General features: G+C 39.6%; 1 protein-coding gene across 3 annotated transcripts in view; it reads right to left on the bottom strand.

Annotated features, from left to right (window-relative positions):
• Nucleotides 1-17,032, bottom strand: part of LOC119646134 — a 106,951-nt gene extending 89,919 nt beyond the window's left edge. For 2 of the 3 annotated variants that reach the window (XM_038046485.1, XM_038046484.1), the window contains exon 1: nucleotides 16,336-17,032. The gene's annotated coding sequence lies outside the window, so the exon portion shown is untranslated. The remainder of the gene's footprint in view (nucleotides 1-16,335) is intronic. The other variant, XM_038046486.1, reaches the window with a different exon arrangement.
• Between the last annotated feature and the right edge of the window lie 3,923 nt (nucleotides 17,033-20,955).

Here is a 20,955-nt window from a genome sequence, read left to right as displayed (position 1 = left end):
AGAGTGTCCAACCAAACGACCATCCTGAATGGCCGGAGTCAACCGAAATGGGAGAGCCGCCCAGAAATACTGAGGCTCCACCAAAATGTTCCTTAGACACGTTTCTTGCCTCTTTAGAAGTCAGGATAAAATTACACCAAGGGGGGGGGGGGGCAATTAACTATTTCGATCCCTCACGTGCTGCTTTTAAAATTTCACATGTTATTAAACCGATGGGTGGATCGCATCGGATTCTCAAAAATAGCAAAACAAAACAGATATCAAACCTGACGGAGGATAGCACGCGAACTAAACCTGAACGCGGTGTTTAGGGTTTCCACCCAGCCTTGGTATCCTCATATCATTAAAATAAAGGATCCCCCTTTATTATTAATGTCAGCTTCGCTAGTTAAAAAGGAGGAGGGGAGGAAGGAGTCCTCAAATCAAAAACTTATGTACGTTTCATTGGTATAATCCAAGAAAAATAAAAAGAAAATAAGAAAAAAAATAATCAAATCTAAAGGATGCTTTACTGCCCGAACTCCTGCGACGTGTGATACTGAATCCCTTCACTGGCTTATGTACTGGAAATATAGTATTACCGCAACGAGGACCGATCTGAAAAAGGTCCAACGGTGGGCACGGCCGACTATGTTCAAATTCCGAATGCATCATTCAAACCTGCCATGCGATGATTGGGAGACAGGAGCCTGATTAACGTTGCGGCACAACATCATCGCTAAGTCGATTTTCTACGCGCTTACTTTCACAACAAAGAGTAGGCGAGTCCTTTGCATAAGGTTGTTTGAAAGGCAGATTGTGGGCTGTCTCCACTTAACTTGAAGGATCGATCTTTCAATCCGCTGAGTGGAATTGCGTCTGACCACGATTTATCGAATTGAAAGTTTTGTGCTGGAGATCTTTTTGCTGAGGCGGAGGGATTTATGTGTCTCATTCAGTATGGAGTGTTTCTCACCCGAACTTATGAAAAGTTATCAATGAAAAAGCGAGTGGGGAATGACCAGTGCAGAACGGATGGTTCAGCGTGAAAAACGTTTGACCATCTCATTTGTGGCTGCACTATAGTAGCAATACACATACTGTATAAAAGGCGATTTATCAAAACCTTGCGTACAACCATGTGCTGATCATGTACTCATCATGTACCGATATAAGCTGTCAACTTTTGCAAATTTGAGTTCTAGCGCAGAACGAGGGGGTCCGTGAACCAGAAATCGAGGAAGAAAGTATATTTCTCCTTGCTCTAGTCCGTCATCAAGTCACTAACGCATGACAATCACATATCCTTGAACCTAAAATTTAGCTTCGCACCTGCTGCCTTAGGCCAGAACTTATTAGATGGTCTTCGAAATGAACTTAATTGACACCCATGACGTGTGATGGAATATACAACGGGGTAAGATAACACCTAGTAGCAAGTGTGACACAGGGAAGATGTGAGGTAGCTTCTGGTGAATTGCCTCTGCCTTCCACGAAATTGCAAGTCGTCTCTTTTTGTACTAGAAGAAGTTCGTACACCACTCACACAACCGGTAGAGCATCTTCAACCCCATCGAAATTTCTTAACGTCGCGTGACTGTGAACTGTGCAAGAAGCTCTTGTATTCTCTGCTCCAAAAGTGTCACTTAGTCCACTGTCTAGAGACTTCAAAACATTGCTTCACCGTCTAGTGTGCTGGGCTTCAAGTTGAAGCGAAAAACCAAGAAATCAAAAATTCCCCAAAATAATTGTTTTGAGTGTGTAAAAATAACTAGTGCGACTTTTCCAGTTAAATAATTTATTGAACGTTTCTGCATGAGCCAACGTATTCCTATTGAATCGATTGCCAGATAGCAGCAAGCCTTCGTGATATCATTCTTGCGATCCTTATGAAAACAATAGAATATCCACACATGAGTCATAATTACGCGGAATTTTTCGTTGGTAAGCTCAAGAAAGGAGGAAAGTGCGAATTTATTATCGCTAAAGAGGATTTGTGAGGAGCAATTATATAAAGGTACACTATCTAAATAATTGCAATCATCGACGTATTCAGTAATGTAAATAGAAGATTACGTCAAAGTGATTATCAACAGAACGTGAAGGACGTTACGGAGAGGTTGGATTCCTAATCGTTGCTAATGAGTTGGGTGAGTTCAATTCCGAATGGTTTCCTCCAGGTTTTTGTTTGTCACCGTTGAGGCCAGCAACGGAACATACACTTTCTTATCAATCATAATTCCGATCGCCACCGTGTCAAATGCTAATCGGACCTACGAACATTTCAGCGTCGAATAGTAGACGGCGTCCTGAACCCAAAACCCATTTCGACGCTCGCAAAACTTCTGCGAAATCGCGGCGAAAGAAATTCCCCGCTCCGGGTCCACTTTCACGGAAAGCAGCCTTCCGTCGAAAGCAGCTGCAACAAATACGGAAATCTGTGCTGAAGTATGATTCTCTGCGCCACCATCTTGAATTCCGAGATTCGACGCAATGATGCCGAATTTGACCAAGGTAATGCTGATCCGAATACCTACCATGGAAAGCGCTTTTTTTTTGCCGCCCATATTTGAATTGACTGCTATCAATCCATCAAATTCCTTTTCGAAGAACTTTAAATATTACTATTATCCTATCCTTAAACTTAGTATAAAAGAAAAAAGAAATAATTGTCACGATCGGCTTCAGGTTCATAGTAGGTCATACAATACGCGCGATATTCGTGTGATATTCTCGGTACTATCCGGATAGCTGAGTGGTTAGAGAGCAAGGCTGTCGTACGGAAGGTTGCGGTTCAAATCTGTGACTCAGCTGTGAATCAGTACCTGGGTTAAATCAGGGTAATAATCTCGGGCGAGCGTAATGCTGGCCACATTGCCTCCTACAGTGTTCTGTAGTGTACCGTTACGGTCTTGAATGAAGTGCTCTAACACATTTCAAGGCCCTGATCCAATATGGATTGTTGTGCCAACGATTATTATTATTATTCTCGGTTATAGTAATTCCAATTTATAAACAACGGGGGAATATTATATTTAATCCTCCTATACAATAATAATGATACAAAAAATGCCAAAACTAAGACCGGCTTCGGAAAGTACTAATTGAGACCATACATTTGATACCCCGCATGATTATATTTGGTGAAAAAAAAACTTTACACCCTCCTTTTGCATGTATGGGGACGTAAAGGATGTAACTCACTGTGAGCGTTTACAGTTCCCACCTTCCCACTAAATTTGGTGTCAACCGCTGCAACAGTTTCCGAGAAAAATGCGTGTGACTAACGCCCCCTAGGAAGGCGTCAGTCCTCTTAAGTAAATAGGGTTGCTCCGGCAGGGATGCACGTTTAGGTTGGGGTGAGCACCATGTCAACTGGCGCCCATGAAGAGGAAAGGAAGGCGAGGCCACTTGTCGCATAGATGCCGGAATTGACCCAGAGCTAATTCTTTCCGCACGCATTAGGTTTCCTTTGTGATTGTGTCCCTTCACTTATTAGGCGGTTTGTTAGTTTAGCTCCTTTGCAATTGAAATTTTGGATTTAGCTTTTTGACCATTGAGTTGAGGCAGGTAATAAAAATCTCTGTGTCCTGATAGGGAGGTAATATTTAGAAACCAAGAACCTCGCCCTCATCTCACCGAACTGCTAGCAATATGCAGGAGATAAGACCAGTGTAAGAACGTCCCAAAATATTACACCATATCGTGCTGCTCTTGACGAAATTTTTATGTTCATTATGTTCGATGTTGCCGGAGGTTCTCGGTGGATTTCCTCATAACCAACCATCGTCCACCACCGGTGAAGGTGGAAATATCGTATGTAATTGTACATCGCGACGCCTATTTCAAGCTCTTTTGCTATGTGCTACCCGTAGAATATATTAGAACTTCAACATACGTCCCACAGTTCATGAAGTGTTATTCTTATGCAAACCTAGAGGAGCTTCCTGACAGTTTTTTTTCACTAAGTAGCGTTAAAATGCATACCTCATTCTTTTGGAGTGTTACTTCCTAAAGCCGCGATAAAATCAGCAGGAAAGCCTCGCAGTTCCACCGAACAAAATTATTACATATGTAATATTAATCTTATGTAAGTACTCTCCATTAAACCAAAAGTCTACTTATTGTCAAAAGAATGTGGGGCAGGGTTGTCTACGTGCTAATGGACATTTAGGCACAATTGTCCACGTTGTCGCTCCACTATCTGATTTTAATTAACTTTATATTCACGACAGGCAACTAATTGCCCAAATACATCGCTAATGAAATAGAAGGCAGTTTTTCAATAAATATGGTCATAGACAAGCAAATCACGAAACCGAAGTATTAAGTACATCAAAATATTGAGTAATCAGTAACCAAATGTCCCATCATACGTAACATCAAATATGATTCATTGAATCAGGAAAAAGCTGACTTTCGCTTGCAAAAACGGCAATAGCGACGAATTGAATTACACCCAATCTTTTGCATAACATCCCTATACTCAAAACTGCAATTGCGGAGTGCTCTTCCATCACGCTATTATTCAATTATAACCTTTTGGGAATCATTTGAATTTGATTGAAAAGAAAAAGCCAAAATCCGCAGACTGCTCGTCATCTCCAGTGGAAAAATCCTCAACAAATCCTCCCACAAGGCATCCATTTAAATGTTAACAACAGAAATTATAATGAAAACTGAAAGTTTAACTTGTATTTCAACTATTCAAATTCTGCGAGTTGTTACAAGCCTCCAACAATCTTGCAATTACTTCAACCATGCAGCAAAACATAAACAACGTAGCTAACAACTATCAACGACTGGCAGCCCAACATGCAACAGTATTACAGTCGAGTAAATAAATATAAAGCTTTATTTACTTCCAAAAGCGAAGTGTATAAAGAGAAAGACTTTCTCTAAATATTTAACACTTACGCTGCACAAAAGTGAAAATTATTTTGCATTCATTTACATAGGAAATTTTGGTTACGTAAAAATTTTTACGAATGTTACGCATTGAACATCTTTTTATGGAAAATAATGGACGAAGCAATTTAACGATTTATAGTGTTGAATAACTTATGCACCGAAAAAAGTAGCGGAAGGCTGATGTGAGGTGTGAAGATAAATTTTTAATGGAAATGTTTAGAGGGGCCACTGGAAGCGACAAAAGAAGATTCTTTACGCAAGTTGATTATTCAAGCATGCCTGAATGGAGGACAAAGAGAAAAATTGCGTTTTAAGCTTTTTCTCCTCTGCTTAATAAATATTCGTTTGCATTGGATAAGTTTACCTGAACACCTCCGCCATTTCATCGGATAAAAGTAAAAGTGATATTCGCTCTGCGTAAGTGGAGTCGCTCAGGTGTGCAGTATGGACTGGGTGTCTCGTTTACATGCAAATTTTACAGATTCATAAAACAAAGGACACTACTTACTACTTTGGTGACTCCTGGAGCTACTTGCCTATTTTTTTTTTTAATTAAATATTTGTAACATATTCAAAAATCACAATTTAGAACAATGATCACCTTTCTATAGCAAACGATTCTATATTATTCAAATATTTAACTCTAAATCAATAAAGATGAGAAGATAAGCTTTAAGAAGAAGAAATATGTTCAAAAAGAATGAATGTATGTATGCATCACGCAAGTTTTCCACAATTCAGTCATTACGAGGTAATGCATCCACAATATAAGCATAAAGTGAGAGGAATACTTTTAATTTTAATTTACCATTTTCAAATATCTTCTGCTTGATCACGATACATGTCCAATTTTCGAGAGTCTATTACGTCGTCTGTAATAGCCTTGAAGCCAGGCTGTCAAGATCACTATCAACTGATCGTTTCTATGCACAAATCAATTGATGCAATTTAATAACCTATGCAAGGTGCATTGTAACGGTCGGAAAGCTCAGCAGTCGGTTATTGAACTTGCTGTGTCACTGATGCATGGACGCACGTCTTGCACTTATGTCTGGATTGGCATCAAGAATTCTGGTTGAAATGAATCAATTTGAAATAGAAACTAGTAACTGCCAATATGGGCAAGGTATCAATTCAAGCTGATCAAGTTTGGTAAGTTGGAAAAGTATGAGATGAATGAGCGTTTTCAAGTTTCATTGAAATCGAATGTGCGGAGCATGCAATGATAAATTATGAACAGGTACATGTACATATAAATGGGATAGTGAATGCTGAAACCGTATGGAAAATTTGGACTCTGAATTTTTTAAAAATTAATTTTCACCTCCTGTACTGGAAAATGTGAGTTAATATTATTTATTTATTTGCGAATGATGCAGATAAATTACGCTTTCTAGGAGCTTAATATTCTAGGGGCAGCACAGCTATCCAGAATAAAGTAAGTAGTCCATGCTCCTCCTTTTCATCTGTCAGGACATATTTGTCACCTCCGAAGGTACTTCGAAACGTACAAATTGCCAAGCGGCGCGAGATCTTGGGCTGCACATTAATGAAGGCAAGACGAAATATATGATGGCGACATCAGCACCAAAAACCAAACAACCTATACTATCAAATCCCACTAGTCAAACGAAAACGATAAAGATAGGAGTCTACAACTTTAAGACCGTTGATAATTTCTCCTATCTAGGGTCGAAAATCACAACCGATACAAGCTATAACGATGAAATCCGCGACGGTTGTTGGCAGCTAACAGAGCCTATTTCAGCTTACAAAAACTGTACCGCAATCTCACCATAGGGTCAAAGCTATTACTGTACATGGAGTGATGTCGTATGTCAGGACGACAGACAGCTTCTAGGGATATCGAATTGGTGGACCTCGGCGCAATATCGGGATGTCTGGATGTCTGATTAAAGCAGGCCTAGAGTGGATACCGATTGTTGCACCGTTGATGATGATAACGAAAGTACTTCACAAAAAACGCTGAAAAGCTGATGCTGATGATTTAGGAATATGTTTCGGCACATCTAAATTCACTTGTATCATATATTTGCGAAGTAAGAATGGACGACTACTAATGGGACGTGAAAAGGAGGGTTCACTTCACATTCGATTTATAACAGAACAAATGCAAAATTTTATCTCCTCTAAGGGTTACTGAAATTTGTTATTCCTATCAGCTTCCGATCTGATGTCGTGGTGGTTGAGTGGGTTGAGCGCCTCTTGAGCTTCTTGATATATTGTCCTTGGTTCGAATCCGAGTTATCGGTTAGGTGTCGCCCTTGAAATAGTCTCACTGCTTCAAGTACGCTAGCTTGTATAGTTTTTACTTTGATGATTATGAAATTGAAGTACAGTCTCAACCAAAAAAAAAACAAAAATGGAAGGAAAAATGAGGAATACAATAACTAGGAGCAAACCGTGTAAATGCGGTAAACTGCACAGAGAAGGACGGCAGACATGCTTAGGACCTGATTTAAAGCAGAAGGCAATACTTTACAGCATGTGTTTCGGGCTGCAATTAGAAGTGGTATTATTCTGTTGTCCCAGAAAATAAACTGCTGTAACAGATCCATAATTGAAAGGAAAAGCTGCTTTGGCAATGAGAAGAGCAGCCATTAGGAGTTTCCATGGCACTTAAGCAGCGTAAATATTTTACGGAGAAGTTGAAGGGGATACATCGTCCATACCTATAACCGAATGACAATTAAATATGCCGAATAATATACCTTGATCTAACAACACCTTCGTCAATCAGAGGACAGAGCGGGAAAGTGATTTTAAACTAATCCTGTTTGACGCAGGTATCGTTTTTAGTAGGCAATTTTGTTGTTTCTTCAGTAATTTCATTCTACTGGTTATTTGCATAAAATTCGAAACTATAAACCTATTAAACGATAATACTGTTGGATTAGAATGGTCTCGTGATTAGCATGGCCACTAGTTGTCCTTGGAGAACTTCGTTAAACTCATCCCAAACCATGTTTGCAATCAACCACCAATCAACATAATTATTTGTCATCATTAGCCTTAGATGGTGAAGGCTTACGAGCTGTGCCAAGCCAAGGAAAATTTGGCCCGCTTAAAAGAGAGCTCCTACGCCAGACGCATGCAAATGCATTCAAGATTACGGCGGTTTGCACGAGGTACTGGCCCATAGGGGACCATGCCGCCAGGCTTGGCATACCCTATAATTGCTTGCCCAGATCTAACTAGAGTCAGGCTACGGACACTGGGTAAACCATTCTTTGGGGACCTTAGAGAGATTTCTAACTACAGAGTGGGGGAGATGCTATCCTTCGTGAATGCTACGGGCTCTACCTCCCTGCTCTCATAACAACAATCACGGTCTTAGGAGTTTATGGCATCATCATTAACGGCATAACAGCCGGTATGCGATTAAGGCCTGCCTTAGTAAGGAGCTCCAGACATCGCGGTTTCACACCAAGGTCCACAAATGAATATTCCTAAAAGCGCCGTCCTGGCTTACACTATCGTTCTATTAGAGGCATACCTATTGCCCCTACAGGCTTTCCCGACTGGATCATCCTCATACGGATTAAATGACTCCACCGTAACCTATTGAGCCGGTCTTGATATCTCTCATAAATTTCGTCCCTATATAAACCACGTAATCGTCTATAATCCTGTATAATCCTCCTCCTCCTCTCTCGAACGTTGTTACAAGTTCATAATCTTCCTTGCTAAGAACCAAGCTTCACCCTTCTGCTGGCTGGTTAAACTTATGCGTCTTAAGTAATTGTTTAGGATAAGGGAGGGATCTTAAGTCCACAACCACTTGCTATTGGATCGGACCAAATTGAGAGCAACTTACTCAGACTCAAACTATTAGCGGTTTCTATTGGATATAATTCGCACCCTTTGCGTGCTTTTCCAAATATATAAAGGAGCGTTTTCCATCTGGTGCCACTCACGGTCACGCTGAACCCAGGGCAGAGGTGAGGCAGCGTCTGACGAGTTGCTCTGCTCTGGATGAAACCGTTTGTCCTAGATTTTTTTTTATGTATCTTGTTCAATTATTCAATTCACGGTTTTCCGGGCGTTCTTTTTCTGTCTGGAAAGTCGGTCTCCGTTTGATGGAGTTTGTGTTGGATCTCTCCGCGTGCCGGAATTCTTTAAGGTTGTGACATGGATCACTTATGTGTTCTGATATTCATCAAGACTAAAAGATGTTCAATTAAGGCGTGGTCAATTTGTTTGAAAGGGGTCCCGTCTGGAAATATTTGTTTGTAGACCACTTTCCACGCAAACCGGGTACTTCCAACGACTATTTCATTTAACACCGGCAGTTACATGATACGCAATCCATTGATGTTGGTGATTTTATGTATCCTATGGGAGCCCACGTACCGATTGAATACGGGCACTGTCCCTACTTGGCTGTGGAAATTTCCAAGTATGATTTTGATATCATACCTGTAACAAGCTATTCTTGTCCATCTATGGAGTCTGCAGGGGCTATTTCGAAATTTGCCTCGGAAACGCAAATCACATAGCTGTTTGCTTACACGACTATTATGTATGTCGTTTTGTCCGGCTTGTTTTTTCGCTTACCATATGTTTTCAGAATTGAAAATGTGAGGTTCCATTTTTTTACTAATATCTAATATATATTTTAATAAATCTAGACCGAGCGCATAGTTCACTGGATCGCCGCTATAGTATATGTATACGGAATTAAGGCTCTTCTCCAGGAAATCAGTGCTTGTTCAGCGCATCTCTTGTAACGCTGTGACAACAACCTTATATTAGGATAGCGTATCAGCTAGCTGCTTGGCACCTCCTGTTCTGTACAAGGAATGCATGTTGCATGAGGAATTACGCAATTTCGAATGCTCGTTTTCTTTGCCAGTCTTTGTGCAGCCCATCCAATCCAAGGCTCCTTTTGTGGCTTCGTAACAATCGTTTTAATGTAGGGTTGGCCACCATTCCCGGCCTTCAACCTGGAGCGTAAATTGCTGCAGCTTGTCTCGGTTTTTATGCGTGTTAAACTCGGCTTCATCGTTCTCCATCTGCAGTTTTCATTAAGAATTAACTCCCAGTGATTACCACGCGGAGATGCAATAAAATGCAGCATAATTGGCTGCAAATTTCAATTCTTATTGTAGCAGTGGGAATACCTTAACATACAAGGATTTCAATACCTATCTAAGTCAAGTGTAGAACCATCTTGGCCCAAAGCAAATGCATTTTTAGTAAAATATCATCATTGCAGACATTTAAGGCAAATACCAGAGTTTCTATGAAATATGCATGTTTGCATTTCTGCGGATTCAATTATAGCTTAAACAACAGCTTCTCCGAGCTATCTGATACCTAATATTTTTCGAAACTATATACTGAATGTATTTGATAACCTTGGAGCGTTCAAAATTTTATTTCTTGGTAAGAATTATACTGTCAAACAGGTAAGGATAGGATAGGAAACTAGAGTTGCACAGTCGGAAACCACATCTCAAAGGACTAATCCTTACTCTATCACACATATCCAGCAGCTTTATGACATTGAGGATGAAAACCTTTTTCTCTCTATCCTTCAACATTTCATTGCATTACCTCGACCATATAAGGAAAATTAAAGAGTTACAACAATTTAGTGGCCAAAATAACCCCAACAAGGGTTCAGATAAGCAAGACAACATGATACGGATAATGCCAATCGCCAAAGAAGTTAAGTTGTAAACATTTAGTACGCAAGCTTTTCCATTTGCCAATCACACCCAAGCCTCTGAGTTGCTGAACAGCTGGAAATTCTTATCAGTAAAGAAACTTTATTCATGCAAGGTAACTCCCATCATACTCGCCCTTCATAACAATGTTACTTTTTGTTAAACAGAGAAGTAATTGTAGTCCACTGTCATATCCAATGTCTTCCACCTCCAAATAGGAAGGATCATTTTGTTTCTAACCCATATGACAAATCCAAATTTCCACTAATCTCTCATCAGTATAATTTCTTTTTATCGAGTTATGGAAGCAGTATGGAAGTGAATGTTACTAGAATGAGAATGGCTTTGCTTCTTCAAATAAACGAAGGTTTGTCGTGAAATTGTTTAACGCAGAAAACCTTGTTGCTGGTAGTATCTCTTTTCGGTAATTACTAAATATTGCTATTATGAAAAGCCATCTGTGAATATCCGTAACCTCCATAGAAGAGGAAGCGATATAAAACTGGTTGCTAGATTGCTTCCCACAACCTCATTTGAGTCATTTATCTGGTCACGCTTTCACAAGGATATATTAGAGGATATTACTAGCTATCCGGGTTTTCAGGTGGTATTTAACTTTTCTCTATTAGAACATAAGATATTAAGGCTATAGAAGTCACATATTAACACGATATTGTCAATTTAAGAGGGCTTGAATATCCCAATTGTTCCATATATCTGGACTGTTCGGTACGGAGAGTATTTGAGTAGTGTAAATCAAGTGGTAAAAGAATCAAATGGCACCAAGCTTCACTGGACGACACCGTGATCAAGGTCATGGTCGAGCACAAATACTCTGACAAGTATACAGTAAATAAAAGCAACAGCTCTGCTACCAAATCCTAAGTTCACTTGGTGACGACCAGAGGAAGGTGGCGACGGATTCACGTACTTCACGAAGTAAGGGTTCGAACTTTTTGGTCGTCCTAAGTTTTTTAATAAAAAAAAAACAGATTGATTAATTCCGCAGTGCTTACAATCTGATTGAAAGCACTGAGCAAGAGAGTTACTAGCCCCCGAAATATCAATATATGCGATAAAATATGCTAAGGTTGTCCCTAATTAAAAATAAACCTGCTTTTCTTATTCACAACCAGATCAACCCTAAAGGTTTGAAATAGTGTGAGTTACTGACGAAGTCTTTCCGGAAAAGTGATATGCTCCCGGATATCATAATACTACCTAAGGAGGCTTCCTCAGAAGATGGACCAATCACTTGGATATGGAGGCGAAGTTAGCGACTATGAACCCCATACTGTTCCTAACTGTGGTAGAGAGTGAGGAAGTGGAAAATTGCACGTTCATCATAGACAAAATTTATCAACATTTACTACATCAGTGGATATGTTCTTCCAGTCAGCACCCAATGGGTAAACCTTCAGCAAAGTTAATCGTGTTCCGAGCAAACCAATGGCTGCTCTCAACTGCTCGAACAAATATATGACAAACTGGTAGTGTACAATTGGAAATGACCCTCTGCTCACCTTTCGTGAGTGCTGAAAAATATTGACAAAAAATATTTAAAAACAACGAAACAACATCATTAAGGAATGTCGAAGTGGCAAAACAAGTGCTGGAAAAAGTTCGAATATTGATTTTTGTCGAGCTTACGATGGTCACCTTTACAGAGTAATGGTACGGGTGAAAACTCTAACAAAACCGATTCAGTTGGTAAAAATCAAAAAGAACTCAAAAAAGCTAACAAGGTTATGGTCCCCAAATCGTGCCCTTTAAATAAAAGTCCGATTATATTGGTAGGAAGATAACTTTGGTGAACAGCAGTGGTAGATCGCTCGTAAAATCGATTCAATTGATATAATCAAAGTGGTGTCCCGAGAGTTGAGGTCAACTGCAAATAAAACTGCAAGTAAAACTCGGCGGCAACAAGTCAAAAACTAAAAAAAAAATACCTTCTTGAGAGAACATCGAAATAGGCGAATGCAATTTTCAGCTAGGGGATCATGTTATTCATTGGCTTAAAACATTTATAGAAGAAAATAGTCGGTTAAAAAAAAACTTTTCGCAAGACCGAAAGAACGTCAGGAGAGGGAGGAAGGGGAAGGATTCTCCAAGCTTTTGAATTTGACTAAAAATAATGCCCACTTTGTGATCATATAATAAGTGATGCCAAACAAGGCATGGAATGATATCCTTTAATCTTTCCAAAACCAAAAAAAAAACAACAAGTCGGGAAACTAGAAGATGGACGCTCCAGGTATGAAAAGTTTTGTGTATTTCTTTTATAAAAACATTTGAGTGGACATTTGTCCCATTGGAACCTAGCACGTAATATATGCATATATTATGTGTGAATATCCACTTTCGCGTGATACTGACGTTCAGTCTTGAATTTGCACAGAAGCGACAAATTTGACTTATTTTAACTTTGCTAGTAATAGTTCGATTTCCCCCAAACTTGATATTGTCATGCTTTTTGCTATACTAGAAATGATGGTAATATTCTATTATTAACTTCATTTAAACAGGTATCAGTATGCAGGGTTTTTCAGAGTATAAACACCATATAGTGCTAGCTTTTTGGTTTTTTTTTCCTGATTTTGCTGGTGGGTAGTTTCTGAGAATGGGTCTGTGAAAGGAATGATCAATTTCGACCCCTCATAATCTCTACCTTTCCAACAAACGTTAAAACTAAGACTAGCATCCGAAAGTACTAACTGAGACCTTTTATTTCATATCCCACATGACTATATTTGGTGAAAAAAATGTACATCCAGATATGCAGGTGCAGGTATGGGGTCCCCTGAAATTAGACGTAAAATTATGCAACTTATTGTAGGCATGAGCGTTCACAGTTCCCATCTTTCCACAAAATTTGGTATGAATCGTTATAAATGTTTCCGAGAAAAATGCGTGTGACAGGCAGACAGACAGACAGTAAACCGATTTTAATAAGGTTTTGTTTTACAGAAAACCCTAAAATTGAGCAACTCGAAGATCACATGGCGGCTGCTTCACTTTTCTGACAGTTAGTAGACCATTTAACGTATAATGAATTTGCGTTTAAAAACCTACTGATGAATCCCTTCTTCCGGAAAGTTTTTAAAAAAGGCCATACATTTGAAATCAAGCAACGAGGAGCATCCATGCGCCTTGGTATAAACTAATGTCAATGAACAGCTCCCCTACTCAAAAATTGAAAACTATCCCAAGAGATCCCATTTCAGTATAATTGAATACTATCAAATTGGGGCATCCTACTATGTAAAAGCTTTGCTGGAACAGTTTTAAGTTCTAAGGACCATTCCTAGCGCTCTGTAGCTTTCTTAGGAAACTAACTTGAGGAAAGCAATGTTGAACTCTTCCTATTTTTTGAATTGTGAACCCTCATTCAGTTAATATCAGGCAGAAGTGGGTCCCTCAGTTTTGGTTTCCTGACATTTTTCCTTCTACAAAATTCGCAGGCTTTTAGAAAAATATGTACCAGGATTTCCTTCATGACAGAGGCAACTCATCTGATACTGCATCACCTCTGTCGTACACGTTCAATGAATTCGAAAGATCGATCGCAGCACTTAATTTACAGACTCGTAGCCTTAAGTGTACATTCTACCAGTTCATAGCTATATGGAGAAATTGGCTAGATCAAGCCCCCTGGATTGAAAAAAATTTTTAGAAAGAAAAACTCGTCTTGACCGAAATTAAGCGGAAAAGGCCCGTACACTACGATTGCCCTTGAATCTTTTCCATTGCAGATATATTAGGATAGTTATTATCACACAGATAATGTTTTTTGAAGAAAAAAAAATAGTACCAACGACCTCATTCGCGAAAAAAGTATGTTAAAGGAGTCAGTCATTTCTCTTTTAGCAACCCTTAAATTTATCTTATACTGAAACAGAGAAGGAATAAAAAATTGCATAAAAAAATTATTTTAACTAATCTGTGCAAACAACCAGTCAACATAGTTTCCTATAACGATTGCACTAAGATAAATCTGCTGGCCTGCAGCCCAAATACATTTTAGGTTTACTATGCATGTTAATGATGTATTACGCAAGGCGTTAGCGAATGAAATATGCAAAAAAAATGTCACCAATTCAGCGACAGTTATCATTATGTGAATTTTTTTATTTTTTCCCAAACTCGTAGTCTGTCTGCGATAGACGTTGGGAATGATGTCTAATTTCGGTCGATGATTAATTACGATAGGATGATGAATTTACATTAACAAGATAAACATGAGGGAGTGTTTCGTTTACATAATTGGGCACATGAAATACCTTCCATAATCTACTTTTATCTTTTGATCTTGTTTTATTTAAATCAAATGAGGTAATCCAGAGATAAAGGCAATTTAGAGCGGTTTTGTTTTTTATTTAACTAAGCAGATATTTATAAAAATCATTAACGATTCAAATGGAATGGAAAATATGCTAATCAAGTATGGTTACTAAACAACAAGTTTCCGTTTGTTTCAATAATCTGAACGATCCTTATAAAGCGCAGGTTTCAAGAAGCACACAAAGCCGTCAGGAGCATCTTGTCCTACAAATTACAGTATCCATGTTATTAACCCCAGCAATACTTAATTTGACAGTTTCGTGAATAAGACTTCCACATGAGCGAACAATATAAAACGATGATCCGTTTGTCCATCAGGACAATTTTTCTTTCTAAATCAACTGATAATCTTATAATCCAGCTGGTTAGGGATTAGTTTCTCAACCTTGTAATCCGTTAGTCCCGGTTTGGAGCATGTATATTTGCCTTTGCCTTTGTGTTAATCACACCGATGTAACACTGATACTAATCTATAGTACTTGTAGCGTAAGAATAAAGACTTCATTAAAAACCATGGATGGAAGAAGTCATTAGTTAAAGCTAGATCAGTGTCCAAAGGAAGCAAAAATACGATCTACTCATAAACTTAGAAGGTCTATTCTGGCAAAAGTGTTGAAAAGTACAGGTGGTCTAAACAACTACGGGTTATGGGATCTGTTCTATGAACCCATTTTTTGCAATCTTGCCAAATTATTGAAATAACCCTAACTTGATTAGAACAGCATAAGGGGTTTACCAGAAATACCAGAAACCCAAACGGACAGAACTCAATATGAAATATTATCATGAGAACCTCGAAAATAATAACAGAGTTAAGTGAGTGTTGACACCAGATTATTGTTAATTATATTATTAGCTACGATTAGAGATAACGGTTGCAGGCATGTATAAGCGTGCCCTACTCACAATTTTGGGGACTAGTCCATGGAATAAGCATATTCAAAGCAGCATTGAAGGTCATAGTGCATTGTCAATGTCAGGAAATTAAAAAGATCAAATCCTAAATGTGTTCAAAGAAACCGCTTCCACCCCAACTGAATGAACTTTCGCTTAGTCAACTTTTATGAATTCGTTCACTGTCTTCAAGCCGTAATTCATTCAAGGAGAAGGATTGATGGGAGACTGTTAACAAAGCTAGGAATGAAAGGCCTACTTGCTTCTTTACGTAGATAATGATCAATGTGATCCTGGATAAACTTAACAAGTTTCAATGATTGCTTTGTTCTTGTTTCGCTAGATTTTATCTCACTCCATAACATGGTTCACAACTATATCTACATTCAATAAATTTTAAAATATTATATTTCTCGCACTAACAATTAACTCGACATGGCCATGTAGTATGTAATTTAATAAAGTGAAATTCCTACATCTTGGCAGTGTATGGAAAAAAGTAGAAATTATACATTACCGTCTATCTTTAGTCGTTCACAGATATTATTCCAAATACTCCACAGATGAACAAGGTGATAGCCGGAACGATGTAAAGTTGTGTGATGAATTCAATGAAAAAACTCTTCACCACAATAGTATCATTGATGGAAACTCAAGTAACAATGAATCTGATATAATGCAATTAAATTTTTAAGAATCACACCGCTGTAGTTGTTACAATTACATATAATAAAACACGATCACTTTCTCCTGTACTCCGATTTATTTGCACCACGATGAGAGTTTAGCAAAATCAAGATACTCAATACGTTGACTGTAGATTGGATGTCGCGGAATTATATTAATATCATATCGTATTATTCAGTTGGTGATCTTTCCGCCTCGATTCCTTCTGCAATGTACGTAAATAGAGTTCGCGAGGTTTCTTTCCGCAAAAAAAAACTTTCCGTCATCGAAATACTCCAAAAGAGTATTCTGTCGAGATTTGTCGCGACCTCAAAAAACCAAACAGTAAGAAAATCTTTTCTTTGAAATTATCGCGATGAGTTTGTCACAGATTCACAAGATTTTAGCGAAAGAAATGAAAACAACAGTCGGTACCAGCAGCGTACGTACAAAAGCAAAGGTTCGACCTTCTTCAGTAAAAGCTCGAAGAAGTCTGAGGCAACAAAGCGAGCGTGCTCGTTGGAATACGACAATCAAAGAAGCAACACCAAAGGCAAACCATCAACTCCAGTGGTCAAATCCAAGACTTTAACTCCAACTCGATCACGAGTGTTGGGTTGGTGGGTTACAGCATTTCTTCAAAGCTGAATCTTTGGCTTCGAGCGTTACTCAAGATTTCAATTTTCCGCCAGCGAAAGATCAGCCTTACATTCGGTGGTAGGCAATGATGGCTACTTGTCTGCACTAGATCCGCTTGCACTGTGCGTACAACTCCACATGTTGGAGCTAAACTAATTTGATTTTACAAGGTTCGGCTCGAAATGACAACGGATTTAACTGAAGGCATTAATCCAAATATAACTTGAAAGGCATTAAAGCTTTATTTGCTAATCATGGACGACAAGGAAATAATTCCCTGAGTGAGCATAAGTCGAATTAATATTTTGGGCTGATTTATATAATTTTAATGAAATAAATTCCCAAAGTAATAAGCCCGGATGTAGCATGATGATACATACATTTCCCTTTTGTTACATATTTTTGGATCATTCTGCCCCGGGAGTAGACTCAATTTCCTGAACACAACTGAATGTTTCTTGAAAACTAGTACCATAGGTTTCTTAGGATTGATCAAAAGATCGCATTTATTAATATTACTGACTAAAAATTGCAGTATGTCAGGTGCTTTCTGCGTCAAATTCAATGTAAAAATAAGGAGTTCTGAAAAACCTACAGAAAATTATCGTAGATAGGTACTTCGAAAAAACCACAGAGTAGATCAGGATATTATTCTCCTGGTATATCTATCTGGGTTTGTGTTTCAGAGTACACTTAAAATCTTTTCCGGTGTTGTAAGAGGCGACGGAAAGGAATAGAAATTTGTTAGCGAGTAAATTGCAAATTTTGAAACGTTATTGCTATCAAAACATTAACAATCCATCGGATATGGACTGATGTCGAACTGACATGGAGAGTAATCCTCTCCCTCTTATCGCACTGATGGCAATGTACTTTTGTATTCTAGAAAGCCGGGTGGTAACAGATGCGAATCGAATGTCGGGTTGTTTCTGATGGATATCGAAAAGAAAGCTCTCTTGGCCGGGGAGTCGGTTTCTGATAGACTTCTGACTGCAAGATTCCGGTTCAAGTTACGAAGGACTAGAATTGTACAGTTAAATGCATCAACGGCCATAGTGGAGAAGTATGCTTTCTATGAACAATTACACGCAGCTCAGGGGAGGCTTCTTAAAGATGACATTGTGATCGTAATGGGTAATCTGAATGCCAAAATGGGCTCCGGCAATACCTTGCTGGGACTCATATGGGGAAAAATGATCTTAGCTACCGTTACGATAATGGTAGTTGGTTTGTGGATTTCTCCAGCTTCCACCGCCTCGTTATTAATAATAATAATAATAAACGTTGCCGCAACAATCCAATTGGTTCAGGGCCTTGAAGTTTATTAAAGAACACTCATTCAAGACCTTAACGGTACAGTACAGGATTACAATACCCTATAGGAGGCAATGTGACCAGCATTGCGCTCGCCCGAAATTATTACCCTCATTTGACTCAAGTACTCATTCACAGTTGAGTCGACTGGTATCCGACGTCAAATCACGATACAATTTCCACTGCCACCAGTGAGATTTGAAATAGTGGCATATTATTTGAGCACAGAGCCTGCCAGAAGGTCAGTTTGTTTTCAACTGACCGACACCGTACAAGCAATAAAGTCTACCGCTTCCCGATCAGCAGTAGATTTAGAAGTTGTCTCCAGAATCTGCGTAACAAGAGAGGCGTTGGGATCGGCCTCGAAAGAGATTACCATCTGGTATAGCTTACGTTCGCTTGCGTGTTGGGTCCGCCACTTCTCGCAGAGCTGGAAAGCTGTGACACCCCAAATTCAACATCGACTGCTTTTGTAATATAGCTGCCGCTCGACAGTGGGAGAAGTATCTCGCTGAGGCCAGATAACAGAATAACTTCTTTATCTTTAGCTCCTGTCCCCTTCACAAGCTGGGTCGGCTCATCGTAATCGGTTGAGTCATTTTGATCTACCAAAGGTCTGATTTGCATGCAGTCCCGGGGTTTTCAAATCACCACCAAGCGTATTTAGCCACTGTTGCCTCAACCGGGCTTTTAGTCGTTTCTCATCCACTTCGATGTTCAGACCAAAAATTGATAGACCAGTAGCTTACTCCAAACTACAATTTTATTTTATAGTGTATATATATATATTTCGGGAGCAACTTACCCCCTTCATCAGTACAAAGCTACATCTAGCTCCCGAAATATGATCAAAACGTGTCACGCCTTTAGTCCAACTCAGCATCTTCGTCTCCATTACCGCAAGACACGGCTAATTATCTTTTATAGTCGGCGAAGACTGAGAACTGTAGGAGGCGAAAGGGCGGATAACATTGCTGTAAATTTTAGTTTCGAGATGTTCATTGATCCGTTCATCAGTTATGGAACGCCACTTCATCAATGTTACTAACGCGTGAAGCAATTTCATAACGCAGTTTTTCATTGACTGTAACATTAACCCGAAATATTTAAATCAATCAATTCTGGTCAGGTCATTGCCATTGGCAGTAATTGTGCCTGTTTCATGGAGACCGGTCATCAAAAAGTTAGTTTTATTCAAATTTGATCTGAGACCGTGTTGCATGAGGTGCTCATTTCAATTTTGGACAAGTTGTGCGATATAATTTTTGTCATTAAATGTCAGAAAAACATCATCTGCATAAAGCAGTGTATAGGGCGCTGGGTGTCGACAACAAGAACAAAGACGAGCGGTAAGATATACCAACAGACACACGAAACGGTTTTGATACACCCGCTACACTTCGCACTTTACTTTCCGAATCGTGGTAGAGTAATTCTACAGTACAGTAATACAGTTGTCAAGAATGCGTTCAAAAACCTTCACGATGTGCAATAGCAGCCGGACCGGGCGTTTCCATATTGGATCTGTGGTACCTCCTTGCCAGTCGCTTTCCCTTATTCCATTCGTTTTATTGTTTCCACGACTTTAGACGAGCTGACAGTACGTCACGGTGTTTTACGTGGGTACCTGTCTCTTAATCCCATGGTCTTCTTAAGATACGGATTGATTTTATGACCACAATCAGAGCCCCGCCGCAGCAAGCTACGACGGTAACAGTCTATACCGAGTGCATGGCTTAGCATTCATACTGGTGGATGCATGACCTACCTAAATCTCTACCGAGGTAAGGAGTACGGCACCCGTGTAGACAGGCAACACCACCCTGAGACCTGAAGGTCTCTGTTCGCATGAACGCACACCCCCATGAAGGTCCCACTAGGGGGCCAACCGCAAACAACCGAGCCGAACGCACATACAGTAGGAGTTCACCTGAAGTATGTGAATTCAGGGGCTATCTCGATTCTCATGGTGCCCGTATACCCCTGGTAAGGTTTCGTGACTATTGCCACTTCAGATGAGTCTCCGTGCAGACTCGGGTCTGATCGCCCTAATTAGGCCTTTGGAGCATTCATCTACTGCATCACGGCTGTCAAGCCAATGCAATACAGCGTCTCCCGGTGCCACCACTATGTAGGTTGTCGTCTGCCACTTGGTTTTGGTTCGGTCGACAGGGTTGCCGCACCGTCTTCCTCCCCGCCATCTCTGAGCACCAGACGAGATGAATTGCTGCAAATGTCGGCAATGCTTATGAAAGTGGAAGACAATAAAATTCTTTCGTTGAAATCTGTTCGAGATATTCTCGCCGTTTACCTGTCGCGGCTCTTCAGTCGGTGAACAAAATACCATTCTTATCATTAACGCAACAGAAGTGTTCGATATCCTTTCTGGGTTAGTGTCGGCTTTTGACAACTCGATGAAGATCTTTTCTGCCATCCCGAGAGACCACTGTGTTGTAAAGATCTTTGTAATGGATCGCTTGGGTGACAGCAATCGCTTTCTTTGCTGTCCGATTGGCAC

The sequence above is a fragment of the Hermetia illucens genome, chromosome 1 (genome assembly GCF_905115235.1).
Source record: "Hermetia illucens chromosome 1, iHerIll2.2.curated.20191125, whole genome shotgun sequence".
Taxonomy (NCBI): domain Eukaryota; kingdom Metazoa; phylum Arthropoda; class Insecta; order Diptera; family Stratiomyidae; genus Hermetia; species Hermetia illucens.
The sequence above is the reverse complement of the archived record's forward strand: the minus strand, read 5'-3'. Positions and strand labels throughout refer to the sequence as shown.